This window comes from Ailuropoda melanoleuca, chromosome 8 (assembly GCF_002007445.2).
Source record: "Ailuropoda melanoleuca isolate Jingjing chromosome 8, ASM200744v2, whole genome shotgun sequence".
In the NCBI taxonomy this organism is placed as follows: Eukaryota; Metazoa; Chordata; class Mammalia; order Carnivora; family Ursidae; genus Ailuropoda; species Ailuropoda melanoleuca.
This window is the reverse complement of record NC_048225.1, coordinates 100243397-100266059: the sequence shown is the minus strand read 5'-3', so window position 1 is coordinate 100266059 and position 22663 is coordinate 100243397. Positions and strand designations below refer to the sequence as shown.

General features: G+C 44.0%; 1 long non-coding RNA gene across 2 annotated transcripts; it reads left to right on the top strand.

The window, feature by feature from the left end:
- Nucleotides 1-15: 15 nt before the first annotated feature.
- Nucleotides 16-21932, top strand: LOC105235523. Of its 2 annotated transcripts, XR_004627331.1 has the most exons (6): nucleotides 16-77; nucleotides 7215-7361; nucleotides 15243-15697; nucleotides 16830-16972; nucleotides 20914-21463; nucleotides 21632-21932. It is a non-coding gene; the product is annotated as an uncharacterized LOC105235523 (long non-coding RNA). The 2 variants fall into 2 exon arrangements; XR_002141774.2 differs by lacking the exons at nucleotides 16-77; nucleotides 7215-7361 and having other exon boundaries at nucleotides 14219-15697.
- The last annotated feature ends 731 nt before the right edge of the window (nucleotides 21933-22663 follow it).

Sequence of the window (22663 nt, the reverse complement as noted above, 5' to 3'; positions counted from 1 at the left end):
GTGGGGCTTGAACTCACAACCCTGAGATCAAGAGCTGCAAGGTCCACTGACTGAGCCAGCCAGGCGCCCCTACAAAGGTAAGTGCATTCTTTTGATAATTCGGAGTTGATAATCTTTATGCAAGAGTAGAGAGTTTGATGTCAAAATAGAGTTTTATGTTTGAAATCTTTTATTTGAGCATTGCAAATTTGGGTCCTTTTTGGCTCTGTTCATCTATGTTGCTTATTGAGAGGGAACTGTTAACAAGTTGCTTTACTGGAGGTGTTAATAGTTATCAGAGATCAGACCCCCAGGCTTTCTAGAAATGTATATTTAAATTTAGTAACCTGACTTTCAAAGAGGGAGACTAATATTCAAGTACGGGGCACTGTGCATGGGTTTCTATACATGTTGTAAACAAACGTCCAGAGTGAATTCTCTAGAGACCTTAAAAAAGTTGTTTGTTTTGAAGGAAATTGATTGAAGCACCCATCTTATTCCTCGCTTTCCCAGGACAGCTGTTCAGCACCAACTTGGGCTTTTTGAATTCTGTCTTCTTGTTGGACACCACTTAGATACTTAGATGCCTCATTAACATAGCAAACCTTTCAGAGATGGAACTCAATGTTTGTTGTTGTTGTTGTTGTTTTTAGATTTTATTTATTTGACAGAAAGAGAGAGAGAGAGAGAGAGAGAGAGACAGAGAGACAGCCAGCAAGAGAGGGAACACAAGCAAGGGGAGTGTGAGAGGAAGAAGCAGGCTCCCAGCAGAGCAGGGAGCCCGATACGGGGCTCAATCCCAGGACCCTGGGATCATGCTCTGAGCCGAAGGCAGACACTTAACGACTGAGCCACCCAGGTGCCCCTCAATGTTTGTTTTCTTAATGGTGCCTCTCATCATTAAAAAAACATGTATAGTTTTTAACTCTCATCCTTTCAGTCTTCTTTAGACTCTCTACCAATGTAGACAGTCCTGAATTCCTTTCAGTTTTTCCATCCGTGTCTAGCATCCCTCTTCTGATTCCCAGTAAAAACTGGACTAGATTCCCATCATCCAAAATGAACAGTTATTATTTTTGTCCTGTTTCATTTTTTTTAATGACATAAAACATTGGAGATAAGGTCGAGTTGTCCTGGAATACTAATTCCAGTTCCATTTTCTCCTTCTATCCTCACCTCACAGAGCCCCTGTTCAGTTTGATATATGCTTTAAAAATATTTTATATATATTTTACACATACAAATAATTAATAGGTAGTATTGTTTTATGAGTTTAAATATCTAAAAATGGTTCCATGTAAACCTATTGCTCTATGATTTGCTTACTTTCCTGGACATTCTTTTGACCATGTTTATATATATATATATATATATATATATATATATATATTATACATACGTCCTCATTATTTTTAATTTCCTGGTATTTTATGGTACAGATAATACCACATTTTATTAGTCAGTCCATTAGTGGATATGGATTGTTTTAAAATTTTCACTAACATAAACAATGCTTACATTATTTTTACCTATGTCAGATATAGGTATTAGTTTCTTAGGCTAGACCCAGGATGCAGAATTGCTACATTTTAAATATGCCCAATTTCACTTTGAAGAGATATCACCAAATGGATTTGCAGCTGTTTGAAAACTGTTCCGCAAATACAACACTTTTCAGACTTTCCATGACCCCAAGATTAAGACCTGAGCTGAGCTGAGATGCAGAGCTGGACGGTCAACCGACTGAGCCACCCAGGCACCCCCAGATTTATTTTTTAAAATTTATTTAAAACAACTTTCTTGTGATAAGAACTCTTAGGATCTTTTAAGCAACTTTCAAATACGCAATACAATATTGTTAACTATTGTCTCTATTCTGTACATCCCCATCAGGCTTCTTAATTTTCGCCAATTTTAGTGGTAACAAATGGTTTTCCCTTGGGTTTTCTAGCTTCGTTTCAGTTCATTATATTCACAATCCTTCCCTAAGGACAGCTCCTTTCCAAGTGCTCTCTCCACTCTCTACTCGATCCAAACTGTGGCCGGCCATACATCGCCAGGTCCTCTGCAAGCTGCCTGTCTAACCTCCTCTCTGTGTCTGGCTGCACCAAAGTGAGCTACTCACGATTTTCTCAAATTCGGCTTCTATTTTTTGCCTCAGCAACTTGATCACACACTTCTGCGTTACTTTACTGATTCAATAAATATTGAGTAAGTTCTTTACTTCCTGCCAGGTGCTGAGAATGTAAGAGTGAACAAGAAAGACAATATCTAGGCATGCATGGAGCTTACCATTTTTAGCTGAGGATGGGGAGTGGCAGAAAGAAACCAGTAAAAATATAAACAAGCTAATTTTTCATAGTTGTAGTTACTATAAAGAAAGCAAAGGGGCATCTGGGTGGCTCAGTCAGTTAAGCATCTGCCTTCAGCTCAGGTCATGATCCCAAGGTCCTGGGATCTAGCCCCGAGTTGGATCCCCTGCTCCCCTTGGGGTAGGGGGGTGGTCTGCGGCTCCCTGTCCCTCCGCCCCTCTCCCATTTGTGCTTCCCCCCCCCCAAAATAAATAAACAAAATCTTAAAAAAAAAAAAAAAGAAAGTAAAATGGAATGGTAATTTGACTTCCTATGGTGTTGTATGGGGAGGGTGGTGTCAGGGGATGTGGGCATATCCAGGTGGGGGCCTTGGAAGGGCAGGTGCTCAGGGAAGGCTTCTCCTGAGACCACCATGTGAAGCTCATTCACAGCCCAGGAGCGTTGCTAAGCTGGAGCAAATGTAGCTGCCTCTATGCAGGGATGGCCTAGGCGTCCTGAAGAGCAGGGCTGCCCTTGTGGCTGGGCGGTCGGGGCTAGGAGATTGGTAAATGCAATAGGAGACACAGACAGGCAGAGCTGTGCCTCTCAGAGTCTTGCTGGTGCTCTCTTCAACAGTAGTTTGTTATTTATTTATTTATTTATTTATTTAGTAAACTCTACCCCCAACATGAGGCTCAAACTCATGACCCTGAGATCAAGAGTCACGTGCTCTATCAGCTGAGCCAGCCAGCTGCCCCTGTAGTTTGTCCTTTAAAGCCACGATCAAATCCTCTTTTTATAACCATCCCTGAGCCTGCCAGCTGATCACAACCCTTCCGGTCCACCGTGGCAAGTGGTGGTGCCTCTTATGACACTGTATGTGGCACTTTGGGATCTTGGCATCTGTTCTTCTGAAGAGCTAATTTGCTTTCATTTGTCATTTTGTGTCTACCTTGTAAGGGGCAATATTTTATTTTATTTTAAGATTTTATTATTTTTTTAAGAATCTCTACACCCAACATGGGGCTCGAACCTACAACCCCGAGATCAAGCATCACAGGCTTTACTGGCTGAGCCAGCCAGGCACCCGCCAACACTCTATTTGAGAATGAAGCAAGTCGAGGGAGAAAAGGCACAATGCAGGAGAAGCCTATCACTTTGGAATGAACTGAGTTTCAGTGATGTATCCAAGCTAATTTTCACAGCGGCAAATAAGATTAATTTTCTTTAATAATTGGTAAGACCAGTTGTAGTTCCTAAAGTGACTTTTTTTACCCCACCCAGGTTTTTTTCTCAGAATAACAATTAGTTATTGCTATTAACAATTAATAGTCATTAACAGTCTTAGGTTTTTTTTACTTTTTAAAAAAGTCATCTTTACACCTAACATGGGGCTCAAACTCATGACCCCAAGATTGAGAGTCACGTGCTCTACTGACTGAGCTAGCCAGGCACCTCCCCAGCAATCTTGCTTTTGATGCTGGGCCCACTCTGAGCTTTAGCTTTTTATGAAGACGTGATGGTGTGTTCTGTGCAGTGGGGACCTTTCTCCAGCACTGCCAGCTGCTGAACGTGTGCTCGAGACTGTGATACGGGTTTTCATGTGGTTATATCCCTTTATCTTCAGTAGAATCTTTGAGTTGTGTGTTAGATTTATCTTCTAGATGAAAAAAACAGGTTCGTAGAGGTCATTTTTAGTCCCCATCTTATAGAATTAGCAAATAGTGAGGCGACATTTAACCACTTCTGTGTGAAGCTGTCATGCTTTAAATAATAATATAGCAAACACCAACCACTTGCTATTTCCAGACACAATCTTAACCACTGTGCTGTTCATCTCTTCTTCCTTCTCTCTTATTTTCTGCAAGCATGTATCAGACAGTGAGAGGCAATTCATGCCGTAGGTAAGAGATGGCCTCTCTCTCGAGCTAGATTGCCTGGGTCAAGGGCTTTTCTACCAGCTCACTGGCTATGTGGGCAAATTACTTAACGTCTCTATGGTTTGCTTTTCTTATTTTTAAGGGGGTAATAACCGTATTACCTCATTGGGTTATTGTAAGGATTCATAGGATAATGCAGAGAAAGGGATTAGAAGCAGCCTCCTGACCCCTGGAGCTAACATGGGCCTCCCTCAGGCACTCCACACCTCTGCCCTGCACCCTGCCTACTTCTCTCCGTGGTCTTCCCAGGTCGGATGGACTGCCTTATTTCCCTGATGGCAGTGCGAGCTCTCGGTGGGAGGGTCTGCTTTTTCAAATCTTAGGCTCCAGGGCAGTGCCTGGCCTGTAGTTGGCTCTCAGTGTGTATTTGTTGAATGGCCCCGTGTTTCCGATAACCCTGAACCACAGCTTCTGTGTTGAACAAAATAATTGCTACTCTGGTTTCCCGTCAATATGCCCTTTAAATTAGTGTTCCCTGAAACTCCATTTCCAGGGCTTCGAATACCTCAAATGACTCATGAATCTGTTCTTCTAGTTCTGACCATTTTTAAAATCTGTTCTCTCCAGCTAACTATTAATAAAAGAAAAGCCTGCATGCATCCCAGACTCAACATATTTAAAACCAAACTCACTGCTGTTTCTTTCAAGCACAGCTCCTCTTCTGGGTCCCTAGCCTGGTTGATGATGTGTATGCCTTCCCCTCGTCCACTTAGAGACCTTGGAGACCTCCTGTACTCTTCCCTCTCTTCCCACCAAAGTAGAGCCCAAAACCTGCCCAGGAGCCACCGCCAGAGGCCTGGAGCCAGTACTCAGCCACCTGACTCCAAAGCTCTCGCCTGAACCTGAGAACTTTCTCCCGTGAAGTCCCTCCTTTGACCTCAGGATCACGGCTTTAGTTTGGACTGGATCTGTTCCAGCATGTTACCACAGCCTTCCACCTGTGGAAGCTCCTTCTCCACCCTGTGGCAAGCATTATCTTTCTAAAATACAAAAGATATAAAATCAGTCCTACGACTTGGCTGCATTCAAACCACTGGTGCGGGACCCCTGGGTGGCTCAGTCGGTTAGGTGTCTCACCCTTGGTTTCGACTCAGGTCATGATCTGAGGGTCCTGGGATCGAGCCCCACATTGTCGGGCTCCCTTGCTCAGCAGGGAGTCTGCTTGTCTCCCTCTCTCAAATAAAAAAAGTAATTAATTAAAAACAACAACAACAACAACACTGGTGGTTCTTTTTGCATGTTTGAAAGTCTAAACTCCTCACATAGCATAAAATCGCCTTCTTGGTCTTTCCCGAGCTTACCTCCCCCTCCGTTGCCTCTACCCTCAGCTGCACCTTAGCCTCAAGGGCTCCTGCTAGACCAGGCAGGTTCTGCAAGTGCTGCTCTGGGCCTAGAACACCCTTTCTCCCCTTCGCTTAGTGAAGTCTTTTTTATCCTTCAACGTTTAGCTCATAAGCCACATCCTCTGTGAAGGCTTTCAAAGAGAGCCCCAGACAGCCCCTCCCACCAGTGTACCTCTCAGAGCCTTCTGAGCCCATAACTGGGGTGAACACATTTCTGAATCAAAAGTGCAAATGTGACAGTTCACACAGCAAAGCATGTGCTCCTGGAGACAATGGGACAGATAATTGAACAAAATCCAGAAGACCCTCATGGAGATTATTCCTTCTTTCTCTCTTCTACCCTGGGAGAGGGCCAGGGAGGCCCTTTTGCTGGCAGGGAGCTGTTCATATCTCTTTGTATCTGCCCAGCGCCTGGCACGGTGCCCAACTCAATCAGTGCTGGCTGAATGTACCAAGATTATACCAGGCCTGAGATTCTTTAAGAGTTGAACAGATACAAATCTCATGTGTAAATTCCCCCGAATAACCAACCAGCCAAACCAAACCAGTAAAAGCCATCATTCCTAGCTTGGCTTTATCATGAGAACGATTTACGGTCTCCTGGCCTCCGCGTCCTCATCTGTGAATTAGGGATAGTAGCGGCTACTTGTCGGGGCTGCTGTGAAGATTATGTGAGCGAACTGAAGGAAATCAGCAAGCACGAGGTCTGGCGAAGGAGTCTTTGTGTCAGGCGTAAAGATATGTGCAGCTCATCACTATAAACAGGAACTGGGAGGCAAGGTCATGTCCTAAAATAACTTTTTAAAGTTAGGATTTCATTGGGAATTTTAAAAGTTAAGACAATTTAGAATATTACTAATATTTACGAACAGCGAACAGCGTTAGCGTACGAAGATGCAGTCTCCTCAATTTTAAGGTGACCTTTGACTTTTCGCCCATACAATTTACAGTTGGGCGGGGGGGGGGGGGGGGGGGGGGGAGGTGTGATTCACCATTTGTTGCCCTGCACCTTGTTTGTCTGTTTTGTCTGCCCAAACCTAGCCATGCAAAGGAATCACTTGGGTGAGTGTTTTTACAGATTCCTGGGCCCTACCCCACACACCTACTGAATCATAATTAGGGGCAGGAAGGGGACTGCAAATCTACATTTATAAAAACCTCCCCTTGTGGTTTGATAATCTGCAAGTTTTGGGAACTACTAAAATATATGACACTAGAAAAGCAGAGTGCTCAAAATTCTCAATTTCTCAGCTTTATCGTCTTTATAATTTTAAAAAATGTGTGAACTATCAGCTTTCTTAATGCCTCTTTCACCTTCACCGTGGTCTGTTCATCCTGCCGGTGGAAAAACTGGCTCGGGTTAAACAATAGGAGAAAAAAAAAAAGGTGCAAACGTTACCAGCTTCCCCACCTTCTTAGCATCAGTGAGGTATTTCCCCCTTGTCCTACTGGGGCAATTTAAATGCTAATGTGTTAAGTACAACAATCTCTTTAGCAATCAGATAGAACTGTTTTTCTGCCAATTTTACTTCTCTTTATTTTATATTTGTTACTTCTTTCACTCATTCATTGGATAGAGAGGCATATGTTTAGAACCTTCTACCTTTCAAACCTTAAAAAAAAGAAAAGAAAATTCCATCCTGGTGTCTTCTTCTCTGCAGTACTTGCAAGACGAGAGGAACACATCCATCCTCTAAACCTGAGATCTGCAATTTGAATGTGCTGAGTCACCACCTCGTCTTTGCAGGGTCAAACATTTTGCACCTTGGAAAAGTACTGCAGAAAATCAAACTGTGAGCAGCTAGCTGGTATGTTGTTATTTAAATACGAATACGAAGACTGGGAAGGGGATAATGCATAAATACGTTGTAACTTATTAACTTTTAAACTTGTTTTCAGAGATTTCTAATAGTCTGGTAAATCCTCTTTCTGTTTGATAATTTGTTGGTGAAATTCTTTAAATATTTCTTCCTGTTCCTAGAAAGTGAAAATGAATATACACGATAAAGCAGTTGTCTTACAATGTTTAGAAAAAGGAAAAAAAAAAAAAAAAGGTCATTGCCTTTATTCTGAAGTTTTGCATGATTAAGCTTCTTGAATTAACTTTCTTTTAAAGAATTCATCATAAAAACCTAACCGTAATGAGCTGGATATCGAGAGCTGATGTCTAACTTTAGTTGAACTTTTAGGAAGTCTGTTTTCCTATTTGATCATGTAGTTTACGAATAGACAGTGAGGAGATGTTACTGCAACTGTATTAATAGGGGAAGTGGCAGGAAGCTAGAGTTTCCTTAGAATCAGAAAGTTTATAGAAGTCTTGCTGGGAATGTGGATTATAGATAAAGATAAAACTTGGAATAATTTATATTTAGAGTTGCTATTTTATTTTTATAATATAAAAGTGGTTCCCTTTAAAGTAAGTATTTGGGACTGAAGAGAATGCAAGCATTCCTTCAACAAGGAAGTCAGAAATTTCTGTTTACTAGTATTGACAAACACCCTAAGGTCATTTCACCAGATGGACATTGACTATAGAGCCAGGTAAGACGACTGTCCCCCAGAGTGTTTTGAGTCATCAGTGGGGAGCGGTAGCTTGAGCCCTTTGTGGATGGAACAGTGGGGACCAGTGTCCCCAAACCAGCACCTGCAGGGAAATAGCAAAATACTGACCTCTCAGCGTTCCCTTCCTCTGTGCTAAGTCCCTCCATCCCTCCTTAGAGTCACCTAGAAAGGACGAACTTTTATTTTTAACAGCTTAAAGCGGAGTATACTAAAACTTAGAGACTACATCATTCCCATCGCACTCCCAGTCAGTGGCCGAGGGAGAATTTGAGCCCGGGAGAAGGATTCTAATGCCCTGCTGTCCCTGTGGAGGGTGCCTCTTAGCTCATAAAAATGACTGCTCACCGGCAAGGAATGTTGAATATGGAAAGAACATCATCAGTTGGTTGGTCAGAGTTCTTGTTTTCTCTCAGAGAACAATTAAGGTGGGGGGGAGGTTGTGGGAGAAAGAGAAGAAAGGGCAGAAGGACTGCAGATAGCCCCCCGGAGCCCAGTCTGACTCAGAGCAAGATTCGAACTTAGTACAGCTTCCTGCTCAAAGCTGTGTGGCCCTAGCACGCACAGGTGTACGTGCAGACGTGTTGCGGTCTGTGTGTTTGTCTCCAGCTTGGATGGGTAGGCAGCATGCGGTCACTTGGCGGTGAAGGAACAGACAAACCCAAAACCCTAACGAAGCTTACTGCCTCTGGTTTGGCTCTCTGGAACTGGAAGTAGGCTGACATTCCACAGGTAGCGTGAGGGCCTGTGCTGGGCAGGCAAGGACGGGGAGCCTCTAGCATTCAGCAGGTGGTCTGAAGAATGGGTGCAGCGCAGGCGTCAGGCAGACAGGGCTCAGAGCCCTATGAACTCAGGAGGCCCTATGAACTCAGGAGGCCTCCTTTTCTTCACAGGACCCAGCATGGGACTTGAGGAGAGACTCCGCAAAGTGAATTTTTTTATTTTCACTTCCTCAGAGGCCCAGGTACAGCTAGTTCTGAGATGGAGTATCCCGGGAGACCATGTAGAGGTGTAGGGAGGCTCTGGGGTCAGGTGGCTTGTGTCTGAGCCTCAGCTCAGGTCAGGGCAATTCTCATGGAGAAGATGAGATGTGAGCATAGATTGGAAGCTGCCCAGTGAGTTAGCCAGGTGCGGATCTTGCTGGCAGAGGTTTCTGGGCAGAGAAAATAGCTAAGGCAAACAGAAAATTGCCTGCTGGCAAGATTTAGGAATACAAAGGAGTAGGGCGGGTGGAACGGAGTGAGGAGGGGGGAGTAATAGAAGGTGCAGTCAGAGGGGCACCTGGGTGGCTCCGTCCGTTAAGCATCCGCCTCTTGATTTCGGCTCAGGTCATGATCTCTGAGACATGGGACTGAACCCCTGGTGGGGCTCTGCGCCCAGAGGGAGTCTGCTTGGATATTCCCTCCCTCTGCCACTTTCCCTGCTCCGGTGCTCTCTTTCAAATAAATAAATACATTTTTTTTTTTTTTTTTTAAGGTGAGGTTGGAGAAGTAAGGGAGTCGGTGTTCGGTATTATCTTAAGGACTTTGAGTTTTACTATGAGAGAAATACGGTTTTGAGCAGAGGAGGACATGATGTGACAGGTTTTGAAAAGATCATTCTGATTGCCATCCTGAGAGTAGACATGTAGGGGCAAGTTGGAAGCAGGGAAACCAGTCAGTAGCCCTTGCGGTAATCCAGACAAGAGAGGGCAATGGCTCTGACCAGAGTTCGTGATGGTAGAGGGGATAAGAAGTGATCAGATTCTGGTTATATTTTGATGGTAGAAGCAATGGCATGGGGAAGGACATGGGGAAGGACATGCAGATGGAACAGATTTAGGGGGAAGACTAAGACTTCATATTTGTCCGTGTTGAGATGTTCACTTGATCTCCAAGTGGAGGTCAATAAGTGGAAGGAGAGCTATGATCTACTGACACATATTTGGAAATGATCAGCATATACATATTGAAAGCCCGGTGACCTAGGGAGATCCTAAAGGGAGCGCTGATAGAGAAGAGGAGGGGTCCAAGGACTGAGCTTTGGGGCACTCCAACATGGAGAGTTCTGGAAGAAGAGGAGGGATCAGCGATAGAGACTTGAGACAAGGCAACTAGGGAGGCCCTTTGGAATGTGGCATTCACCACGCAGATGGTAAGGAAAGAATTCTAGCTGAGGGAAAGGGCGAGAGCAAAGACCTAGGGCTGTGAAAACCTGATTTGGGAGTGAAGGCGAGGAGCTCAAGTGTGTGGCATGGGGAATTTGTGGGGGAGGAGTTTGGGAGAGACTACAGGTGAGGCTGGAAAATGGGCTTCCCCAACTTGTAATGGACTTGGACTCTCAAATTAAGACTTTGGTGGTTTATTTTGTGATGATGGTGGCTAGGGATTCATTGAGGCCTTCCTCTGATTTAGCATGTATCAGGCACTGCGGTAAGCACATTACATGCATCTCATCATTTCATCTTTATACCCACCCTTAAAGAAAGACAGTATTATTATCCTGTGAAGATGAAGAAACTGTCTCAGAGAGGTCAAAGATTTCACCCAAGGTTACCCCTGGAGTAGCTGCCTTTGACCCAGGCAGTCCCATTCCAGAGTCCATCCTTTTAACTACTAACCTGTCCTGTCCCCCAGAGGCCTGGCCCTTCTTAACTGGGTGTTAGAAAGTCAGAGGCTTGAGAGCTTGCATCTGTTTCTTTGGAGAAGATCTGGCTTCACTTTGTCTCTTGGAGGAGAGGCATGACATGCAAAAGTTCAAGGTAGATCTGGGGCGCCCATGAAGGATTTCAAGAAGGGCAGCGACTTGATCATAGTAGCATATCGTAGTATCCTGATCTAGTGGCAGTGCCGGGAGCAGAGCGGGTGAGGGTGCCTGGGGATACGGAGAGGAAGACAGACTTGGAGATGAGCTGTCTATGGGACTCCTGAGGGACCTGAGGGCTGGCTGAGCAGCACACTGCAGGCTGAGGGTCTAGGGCTCCGGGAGGCTGAGCTGCAGCTGTGGAGTTGAGAGCAACGCCATCGAAGGAAAGGAAATCACAATCTGGGTGAGGGAAGCAATTTTCAGGTGTTCATCGTTCATGTATACACCCTTTTCTCAAATGGATCCCCCTGAGAACAAGTCAGCCTCCCACTTTCAGGGAAAAGGCACATCTCTTGCCTTTCCAGCATCTTGCTATGAGGTGTTTGGGGAGTGTGTAAAAACCTGGGCTCCAAACAAAGGGGCCATTCTCAACACTGATGCAGGTGTAAGAAAGTGAGTGACTATGGAGGGGGGCGACACTTCCTTTTACAAATCAGGTGGTTCGAGCTGTTTGTTTTCAACACTTCTGGAGGGAGACCTAAATATAATTTTGATGATAGAATACAAAGTAATTGTGGGGCTCTGGCATGCCTGGACGTCAAAGATTTGAGTAACACTGCTGTAAGTAGAACACTTCCATTCCTTCGCTTGTGTATTTTACAGCGTTTCTCAGTGATTGTCTCAGTAAGAGGGAAGGTAGTAAGATGTAATTATACCAAACTGCTTCAGTGTAATAAGAAGGCATCCACAGACCCATGAACTAATAATTGGAAAATAAACCCAGTTCATCTCTATTAAGGGAAATCTTTCCAATAAAATTTTACTTTTTGTGTGTAAGAATTGTCAAACTTTGTAGGGGCGCCTGGGTGGCACAGCGGTTAAGCGGCTGCCTTTGGCTCAGGGCGTGATCCCGGTGTTGTGGGATCGAGCCCCACATCAGGATCCTCTGCTATGAGCCTGCTTCTTCCTCTCCCACTCCCCCTGCTTGTGTTCCCTCTCTCGCTGGCTGTCTCTCTCTGTGTGTCAAATAAATAAATAAAATCTTAAAAAAAAAATTGTCAAATTTTGTAATATACTTCTGCTGCTCTGATTGGTTTTGTACTACTAATAATTGGAAATTATTACTCAGTCCAGAATTTTTGTGTATATGGTGAATTATGGTCACAGAAACTTTATTTTCATTTTTATTTCTAAATTTTTTATTTAATTTTTAATATATGTATGTAGTTTGTGGATGAGATACATGAAAAGTTTATTGATGAAAAACTTTGAAACACAGATATAGGGGCAGCTGGGTGGCTCAGTCGGTTGGGCTTCTGACTCTCGCTTTTGGCTCAGGTCATGATCTCATGGGTCGTGGGATTGAGCCCGGCACAACGGAGCCTGCTTTGATATTGTCTCTCTCTGTTCCTCCCCCCATTCACTGGCATGCTGTCTCTCTCTCTCTCCCATAAATAAATAAATGAATCTTTAAAAAAAAAAAAGAAAAGAAAAGAAAGAAGAAACATAAAAAATCAGGTTTAAAATCTGTGGGTAACACAAATTTGTATGTGAATGTTTATAGCAGCATTGTTCATCATAGCCATAAAGAGAAACAACCCAAATGTCCACCATCTGATGAATAAACAGAAGGTAGCACATCCAGATGAGGGAATATTACTGGATAATAAAAAGGAATGAGTACTGACACGTGCTACAACATGAATGAACCCTGAAAACATTATGCTAAGTGAAGGAAGCCAGTCACAAAAGACCACATATTGTATGATTCCATTTGTATGAAATGCCCAGAGCAAGCAAACCTATAGACAAAGTCGATTAGTGGTTGCTTAGGGCTGTGGTAGGGCAGCGGGGAATGGGGAGTGATTGCCAATCCGTATGAGGTTTCTTTTTGGGGTGATGAAAATGTTTTAAAATGCATTGTGGTGATGATTGCACAACTCTGTGACCATGCCAAAAACCATTAAATTGTACACTTTCAGTGGCTGGATTATATGATATGTGATTGATACTTCAGTAAAGCTAATAAAAACATCTGTGTGGGGCGAATGGAATGGAAATAGGACTTAAAACAGGAAAAGGAATGATGCGCCATTTCTGATACTGAAGATGCCGTGCGTACACAGAACACCGTAAACTGGATTCTGTGCAACCTTTTGAACTTGGGTTAAAATTTGAATGTCAAATTAGACCTTGCATAGGGGTATTTAGATTTTATTTTAGGGGATTCATGAGCAAAAAAGTTTCAGCCCGGTCCATGAGATGTGCTAAGGAGAATGGTTAGCTTAAGACAACAGGACTACAGGAGAGAAATTAGGAACACCAACATTTAAGGAAAAATGGAGGCAAAACTAAGAGGTAGGAGGAGAACAGAGAGGACTGTTTCCAGGTGGAAGGAGTGGCAGGCATCACCTGGATTGGGCCAGTGAAGGACTCAGAGCCATCCGTTGGATCCAGCTGGCGATTATGAGGTCATTGACTTTGGCACCCTCCTTTTGAATAAAGGAACTGCAGTGCAGCACAGAGGCCGGTGGCTGGAAACAGAGTCGAGGGAGGCTAGAGAAGGGAGAGAGCAAGAGGGAGGAAGTGAGGACACGACTGCGGCTGCTCTTGGGTTGGAACACAGAGATAATGGGGCAGCGGTTTGCTAACTCTGGGGAGAAGTGGTGTAAAGGAGGTTGTTGCTACTGTAAAATGCAATCAGTTGGGGCATGTTTGGGGACAAAAGGTAAGAAGCTGGGGACTCAGAGAGTTAAGACTGGATGTGAACATCAGGCCTCTGTGGCTGAGGCCTGAGGCCCAGGGAGGCCAGGGGACGGCTCCTGGCTTACCTCAGCGTGGTGCCTCCCTCCTGCAGCCAGCTGGGCATGTCCTCACTCGGCGGCTCTGTGGGACCTCACCAAGTCCTAGCTCAGGCCGCGAGCCCCTATCTTGAGATACTCGGTGTCCTAAACCGCTTATCTCATGTGTAATGTTGCAGATGTTTAGGCCTCGAAGGGGTATGGGGTGGGTGTGGATCGACGGGCTTGCTCAATATTCTTTTGAATTTGACTGATTTGGGGAAAGAGTGGCTTCCAAATATCTTGGGTGGGAGTGAAAAAAGAGGTTTTAAGGTAAGAATGTTTAACTCACCTTCATTCGTGTGAACTCTGCTGAAGTTAAGAAACCTATCCTCCTTCAACGCTGGAGGAAATGGGTCACAGGGTGGGAGGCGAGGAGATGCCTTTTCCTTTTCTGTGTTTGGCCTAAGCCGGCGTGCACCAGCTGGGCCCCAGAATTCATGGTGGAATATGCAGCATCAGACCCGAGAGGGTCATGTGAAAATTCACAGTGAACAGGGTTTTTCCCCACTGGGTGCTTCATTGTCTCACCAGTTCACTTGAACCTGTTTCATTATTTTTACACCCTTACGAAACGCTCGCAGCAATAACTGCAACAGTAAAAAGAGAAGAAAGGAAGTATTTAGTAATATTAAGAGAGAGGCAAGTTGGGGACAATGCATCTTGCATTATTTGCTGCTGCAAAGGGAAGAAAAAGACTGAGCCAAGAGAATTTCTTACATTCCTCATGTATCTAGAGTGACACCGTCCCTGTGAAGGTCACAGCGGACGGACACAGTGAGGTCATGGTGGGGGGGGGCTGACTTTCTGCTCTAAACCTCCTTGATCTTTATATATTCTCTTTAGATGGCTTAATGTTAATGCTTGGAGAACTGAGGAATATGTTAGAAGGGGGCCAAAGGCCCATGTGATTCCAGGTGGATGTACCTGAAATTCCCTGGCACTCGGTGAACAATTTTCCAGGATATAGTTTGGTGGAAGCCTACTAGTCGTAATGGTAACAGGTATTAGCGGGAGAAATTATTTATCTCTGTTTTTGATCTCATACTTAATATTGCCATTGTGACCATTACAGTGTTTCGTGGCTGTTACCCCACCCCCGTGTGATAAGAGCACTGAGAACACAAAGATAAATGGCCCACAGCCTCGCTAAAGAGCCGTTCTTTCCAGGTGTCCATGGATCCGTGTCCTTGGGTGGAATTCAGGGGCTTTGGGAACTTGAATGGAGAAAAGATCACATTTTCAGTAACCTCTAACTGCAACGCAGCATTTCCCTTAGAGAGAAATGGTGATGGGAAGCACAGAGGTATCAGCCGCACCTGTGACTGTCACCAGGCGCACGCGTATTTTCATATTGTATCTCCTATCACAGCTGTTTGCCGCTCTCTTGAAATATTGCGTCTACATGTCACTACTTTGAAATAACGGCTGTTGTTCGGCCTACCACTGGATATCGTCATTTCACACCCCAGTAAAAAGGCACATGTGTTCTTACATCAAATACAGGTTTTGCTAGTTGGCCGCCCGTATTTCATAATATCGTTGACTGCATATGCCTGCGTATCTTACCTTATTCTGAGAAGGATTCACAAGGCTGCCAAAGGTGGCCGAGGTACCAAACGTCATTGAGAACCCCGTTAACTGTACAGTTTCGGGGGGAGCTGCGAAGCCTAAACATAAACGTCAGTCCAAAGTGGTGAATGGCAGCCAGGGATACACCCAGCAGCATAGGAACCCAAGGAGGGGATTGACTCAGCTTTGGAGATTCCTGAGCTGCATCTGGAATGAAGCCTGAAGAGGAGGAGAGAGAAGCGGGAGGTCACTTGCCGAGAGGGACCTGAAGGAGCACGGGGCCCCGAAGCCACCAGGCCTCTGTGGAAGTGAGGAGTACCGAGTGTGAAAAGCTTCCTTGCTGTGCTGAGTCCTGGGGGTTCAAGAATGAATCAGCGACAGTCTACATGGTCAGTAAGCTCACTTTTGGGAACAGTTTTTTGGGGGACAGGGTAGACAAGATTCAAGTTCCTTGAAAAGAATTCAGTGGTATAATACAGTTTGCAAAATCGGAATTTCGTGGTGTATCCTTCTGATACAATAAATGCAGATACGTGGTACGTTTTGACGTGTGCCTGCGTTGTGAAAACGTCACAGGCAAGAGAGGGAATATCTCTGTCACCCCTTCCCCTTAAAGTTTCCTAGAGCCCCTCCTGCCCTACCCCCACCCCCCTGCTCATCTGTCATGGAGAGTCATGGGCTTTTCCAGACTTTCATGTGAATAGAATCATACACAACGTACCCTTTTTGATCTAGCTTCTTTTATTCAGCGTAATGCTTTTGGGATTCATCCATGCTGTTTGTTACAAATCAATAGTTCATTCCTTTTTATTGCCGAGTCGTATTTATTATAGAAGTGTGGACTTTGAAAACGGGGGTGGGGGGGGAGTCAACCCTTGTGTTCATGATACAAAGTTTAAAGAGGGAGCGAGATTTCTAATGCTTATCAAATGGGAATATGGGTTAAAAATTGAGAAATGCTGCTCTGGAGTGTGGTCAGAGCGCATTCCAGCCCAAGGTTTTTCTTACCGTCGATGTTAAACTTGGGCACATTTGGAAATATTTTAGACCTGAAAGAAAGCATCGGGACATCAAAACGAGCACTACAGCTGAGCGGGCCTTTGCGGCCACAGGCTCACTGATGAAAAGATTTGTGGAGACTGCCTAATGAAGTGTTCAGAAAGCATTCTGTGTGTCATCTGTTTTCCTGACGACCTCCTCATTGGGTAGATAAGGGGCAAGAACTATTTTCCCGTGTTGCATAAATAGGAAATGAGGTATAGTGAGTTTGAGAGAATTATGACTCAAAATAGAAGTGAGTCAGGGGCAGATTGAGGACTGCGCACGACCTCGTCTGATCCCCTAATCCTAGCCTTGCTGGCAGGCTGGGCCTTTGGTTTTAAAGAAAATATGATGATTTCACTTTCACTTTTGCTCTTACGTGGGTTGTGATAGAATCTTTACATTGGAGGAGGTAAGGGTTTGTTTTCTGTTTTTTGTTTTCTCCTTTCTTTTTAAAACTTTCCCCTTTCCACTTGGTAGATGCCAACATCCAGGTTGACTGCTTTCAGTTGAATTCAACAACCAAATGCCTGTTTTGTGCAAGGCTCTTTTCCAGGCACCGAGGAAGCAGCAAGCTGGATAAATCCTGGAGGTTCCTCCAGCCGGTGGGACAAAAGAACCAAGTGAGAATTGAATGGTGTTTCTTACTGTCTTTTGGCTGATGGAAAGTTTGAGAATCTGATGAAAGTTATGAGTCCCCTCTCTCTCTCAAAAAAAAAAAAAAAAAAAGCACGTATGTGCGCACACACGCAGTTTTGCAATGATTTTGGAGTATTTGGAGATCTCCCTCCATCCCCCACCAAGTTTGTCCATAGAATGACCTTAGGGTGAGTATTTTGGGCATGAAATGTAATAGTAATGCCTTGAAGGAAGCACAAAGCCATAGTCACTGACTAGAAAGAGAGATTAGAGATAAGATCCAGGTGGGTCAGAGGGGCCGGTGGGGTTGGTAGGATAGGTATGTTTTGATAGACAGGCCTGTCTAGTTAGAGGTCAGGTATTAGTCTCTGGGAGGCAGCATTCCAGCAGACGAGAAAGTCTGAGAAAGGGAAGGAGGGTAGGAAGTAGGAAAACTCAAACAATCCGACAAGCTGAGTTTGGCAGGAGGAAGGTTACATGACGAGGAATCATCGGAATAATTAGAAACAATCACAGAAAGGCAGAGGTCATATTTTGAGTGACATTGGAAGCAAGGTGAGGATTCTCCCGCCCCTCCTCCCCCAGTAAAATATCTGTAATTCCTTTTATTTAGTTATTTTCTTAGGTAAGGGTTTTGGGGTATGATTAATACATACTCACTGTAACGAATTAAGGAATAACAAAAATCAGAAATTCTCATATAACTTGATCTCTGTTAATTGTTGGTATATTTTATTCTAGTTTCTGAACATCCTCATTCATCATCACTGTCCCAACTCAGACCCACCACCCTTGTTATAAAATAGTCCTGTAAATTTACCACAGTTTTTATAACTCTTCTCCATGTTTATGTTTATTTAAAGCATAATAAACATTTCATACAAATACTGTTCTTAATTTTTTAAATGATTTTTTTATTTATTTGAGAGAGAGAGAGGGAGCAGGAGCGAAGGTCAGTGGGAGAGGGAGAAGCAGACACCCTGCCGAGCAGGGAGCCGGATGCAGGGCTCCATCCCAGGAACCCGGGATCATGACCTGGCTCGAAGGCAGACGTTTAACTGAGTGAGCCACCCAGGCGCCTCTTATTGTTCTTAATTTTTTTTTTAAATTATTATTTCCTTAGGATAGATACACAGAGGAGGAATTATTGGTCAATGTGTATGACCTTCTTTGGAAGATAGTAGGCTTCTGTTAGTAAGCAGCTTTCTGAATGGTTATCTTACTTTCTTCTGCTTATTTTTTTCTTTCAGTATCCTTTGCTCCTAAGTCTGTTTCTTAAATACTGGAGTTCCCCAGAGCCCCACCCCTCCTGGGCCTTTCCTCACTGAATACATTCCCCTCTTGATTCTCATTCACAATAAGCATGTGTTGAATGCCTATCATGTACCAAGCATTGTGTTTAACATTATGACGTGTAATTTTCACCACAACCCTGTCACATAATGATTAATATCTTCATTTCACAGACAGGGAAACCAGAGAGGAAAATTACTTTCCCAAGGGCATAGCCCCAAAGGTTCTTGGGGAATGTTTCTACGTCCATCACCTGAAGTCTGCACCTTCAGCCCCCAGGTCTCTGCTGAGCTCCCGAGCAGCACATTCCTGGTGCACATTTCCATTTGGGGTTCCCACGGATGCTCTAGACTCAATATGTCAAAACTCAGCTTCTGGGGCGCCTGGGTGGCTCAGTCAGTTAACGTCTCTTGGTTTTGACTCAGGTCATGATCTCATGGGTCATGGGATCGGTTGTCCCATGGGGCTCCATGCCCAGCAGGGAGTCTGCTTTAAGGTTCTCTCGCTCTGCCCCTCTCCCACTGGCACACATGCAGGCACATGCTCGAGATCGCTCGCGCTCTCTCTCGCAAATAAAAAACCCTAAAAAAAAAAAAGCTCAGCTTCCAACCCTTATCTTCAAACCAGTTCCCTCATTGCATTAGTAAATCCCTAATCCACCCTTGACAGTTATCTGCTCTTACCTATCCCTAATCACCCCACCCTGGTTTGATGCATGAATTCAATGCTGATCACTGTATCCTCCCAACCAGAGAGAGATGATTTCAAGACATTTAGTGCAACTTACTCCTTGGTCTCCCTGCCTCCAGTTGACTTCCCTCTTGCTGTTCTCGCTCCTGGCAAGTTGAGCAAACTTACCATGTCATCTCCCCACCTTAAAAACTTTCAGTGGCTCCCCTCTACCTTCAAAATAAAACTCAAATTTCTTAGCATGACCTCTCACTGCGTGGGTTGCCATCACCTTTCCCTCTTCAGCACCACTCTTGTCTGCTGCTTTCCCATTTTTGTGCTCTGGATTCCAATTCCAGGGAATTACTTGAAGTCATAATGAATGGGATCCTGGCTCCATCCTTTCTCCTTGACCCTGTCAACTCCCATCCCCCACTTCTCCTGGCTGATTCCTTTTATCTCTCAAGATCTGGCTTTGGTGGTAGGAGCAGAAGGCCTTGGATCCCTTCTCTTTACTCACCCTCCCCACCGCCTCTAGCATGCCTGACTCCTTCACAGAGATTATCAGATTTTATTCTAATCCTCTGATTACTATTGTAGTTTTCCATTTCCTTGAGTAAGAATTTTGGGAGCAGAGGCTGAGTTATTTTATCGTCTTTGTCTTCCCATAGGCTCCATAGACGCTCAGTAAACGTTTGCTGAATAAACTGGTGTTTCCCCCAAGCCTCAGCGCACTTACTGGACCTCCAATAATGGTCCTGTCTGTCCTACAAGGCAAAGAGAACTGAGGCTTTGCAGATTTGACTTTATAAGAATGTCCCACGAAAGTCCCTGAATAAGAATTTGTTAGACAATAGTGTTTTGAACTGGAAAACTTGCCTGTTTTAGTCAGTTAGCTTTTGCTAATGAAGCTTCCCCACCCCCAATTTAGTGGCTTAAAACCACCATATGTATAGTTCGTGATTCTGTGGTCAGGCGATTCTGGTCTGGGCAGCTCAGCTGATCTCTTCTGGCCTCGCCGCATATCTAGAGGCCGCTGATGGCTGAGATGGTGGCCAGAGGCAGGAAGGCCCTGCTGATTTGTCTGGCGGTTGGCCAGGGAGCTGGGTGTGTCTCCAGGTTTCTTCTCCTGCAGACGAGCTCAGGTGCATCCACAGGGTGGTGTGAGGGCCCCAAATCCAGCAGGAGGGGAAACCCTTACACGGGAATGAAAGCCATTGCTTGCGTCACATTTTTTTCCCACAAGTCACAGGACCAATTCCGACACAAGGGCTGGGGACATAGATTTTACCTTTTGATGGGAAGTGTGATATCGCACTGCAAGGATATGGACGTAGGAGGGGAATTTGTGGTCATTTTTACAAACACCTCCCAGGTCCCCGAATATATCAATTCCACAGTATCTGATAGCTACGGAGCACTTGATAAAAATCTGGGTTGTTGGATAAATTAGTGGCCACATAGATACACATATGTATGGACTATGTTTATTTGGCAAATAGGGTCGAAGTGTGCCTAGGAAAAATTGAGTTCCAGTTCATTTTATTTTTGGATCCTTGATATTAATGTTATACAGAGTGCAAATAGTGCAGAGCTATTAATAAAATGTTAACGTCAATACCTCAAATGCATTTTTGGAAAAGGGAGTTATTGAAGAATATTGAATTCAATGTAGAGTTGAATTAATTAAAGATGATGGCCAAAAGCCTGATATTATTGGACTAGTGCCTGGTATGGATAAAAAGCTACAGGAAAGTTTGGTTTGCATTTTAGAAATATCTTGTGCATGAAGCCACTCCATATCTTTATGCCTCATTGTCATTTCCATGCAGAAAATCCACCTACTAGAATTATTTCAATTTCTAAAGTTGTTTTCTTTTTTGGTCAGGTTACAGCTCTCGCTGCCTGACATGATTACAGGCACACTTTGTCTTATTGTCCTTTGCTTGGTTGTGTTTTGCAGATGTTCTGTTTTTTTACAAATTGAAGGTTCTGGACTTCAGTGGGAGAAGTAAGTGCAGATGTGAAAATTAGCAAGAGAACTGGAATTAGCAGTGGAGCTGGAAGATGGGACTGAATTGTTCTGATGACACGATAAAACATGAACGGATGAGGGGTTGTTTCTTAAGAATGAGCAAAGAAAGTAGTTTTTTGAGATGGAATCTACTCCTGGTGAAGATGCCCTGAAGATTGTTGAAATGACAGCAAACGATTTAGAATTTACATGAACTTAGTTGAGAAAGCAGAAACAGGGCTTGAGAGGATGGACTCCAATTTTGAAAGAAGTGTTAGTGGGGGGAAAATGCAGTCAAACAGTATCACATGCTATTCAGAGAAATCATCATGAGTGGCGGAGTCAAACCATGTGGCAGACTTTACTGTCTTATTTTAAGAAATTGCCACGGCCACCCCACCTTCAGCACCCCCCACCCAGATCAGTCAGCAGCCACCCACACTGAGGCGAGACCCTCCACCAGCAAAAAGATGATGTCTCTCCAAAAGCTCAGATGATGGTGAGCATTTTTTAGTTAAGTATTTTTTAATCAAGGCTGTACATTTTTTAAACATAATGCTATTGCCTACTTAATAGAGCACTGTATGGGGTACACATGGCTTTTACATGTTGGAAGCAAAAAATATATATTTGACTCACTTTATTTGTAATATTTGCTTTATTGCAGGGCTCTAGACCCAAACTGCAGTATCTCTGAGGTATGCCTGTATCTTCCAGACGAGCAAGCTGGATTTGGGCTACAAAACAATGGAGGAAATAAGGAGTAAGGTGAATGGTGCTTATTATTCTTGCATACAAGCGTCCATCCATCCCACTAACACTGAGGAGACACCACTTATCCGTCAGTCATTGCAAGAGGAAGAAGAGTCAAACAAAATTCCCTGCCTCCAGAAGTCCAAAGTTGGTGTTGGAGAGAGAGATACTAAGTACAGTTTCAGAGACACATGCTAATAAAATCTCACCTGTTATGCAATGAAGCCGAGGTTTTTACTTCTTTTTTTTTTTTGGTCTCAGGAGTAGAATTTAGTGATTCATCACTTACATATAACACCCAAAACATTGGTTCTTAATGTAGCAGTGACAAAGCTAGCAAGTAACTCCAGAATTTTTATCAAGGACATCTACCCAGGTATTATTCCTGGAGATTTTTTTTTTAAAGATTGTATTTATTTATTTATTTGAGAGAGGGGGCGCGAGCTGGGAGAGGAGCAGAGGGAGAGGGACAAGCAGACTTCACGCTGAGTGTGGAGCCTGACAAAGGACTTGATCCCATGACCCTGAGAGCGTGAGCCAAAATCAAGAGTTGTATGCTTAACCACTGAGCCACCCAGGCACCCCTACCCCTGGAGATTGTTATTCATTAGGTCTTAGTGGTGCCATGGCATTTGCATTTTGAAAATACACAGGTGGTCTGGTTGGGGGGACTCATACTTAAGAAAAATGTTTTATAAAATGTTAGTGCACAGTTTAGGTATGAGAATGTTTTAATTAAGTTTGGAGAGGGATAGTGGCCACATCGTTTACTTCTTAGAATAGACCAGTGTCATCAATGCATGGGCATCATTATTACAAGGCAATGCACACTCTAGAAAACGTGTAAAATGTATAATTGTACAAAAAGAAAAAAAAAAACTAGTGATAACCCTCCCACCCAGGGATGACCACTATTAACATTTTCAAGAAAATTTTTTCACTTTTT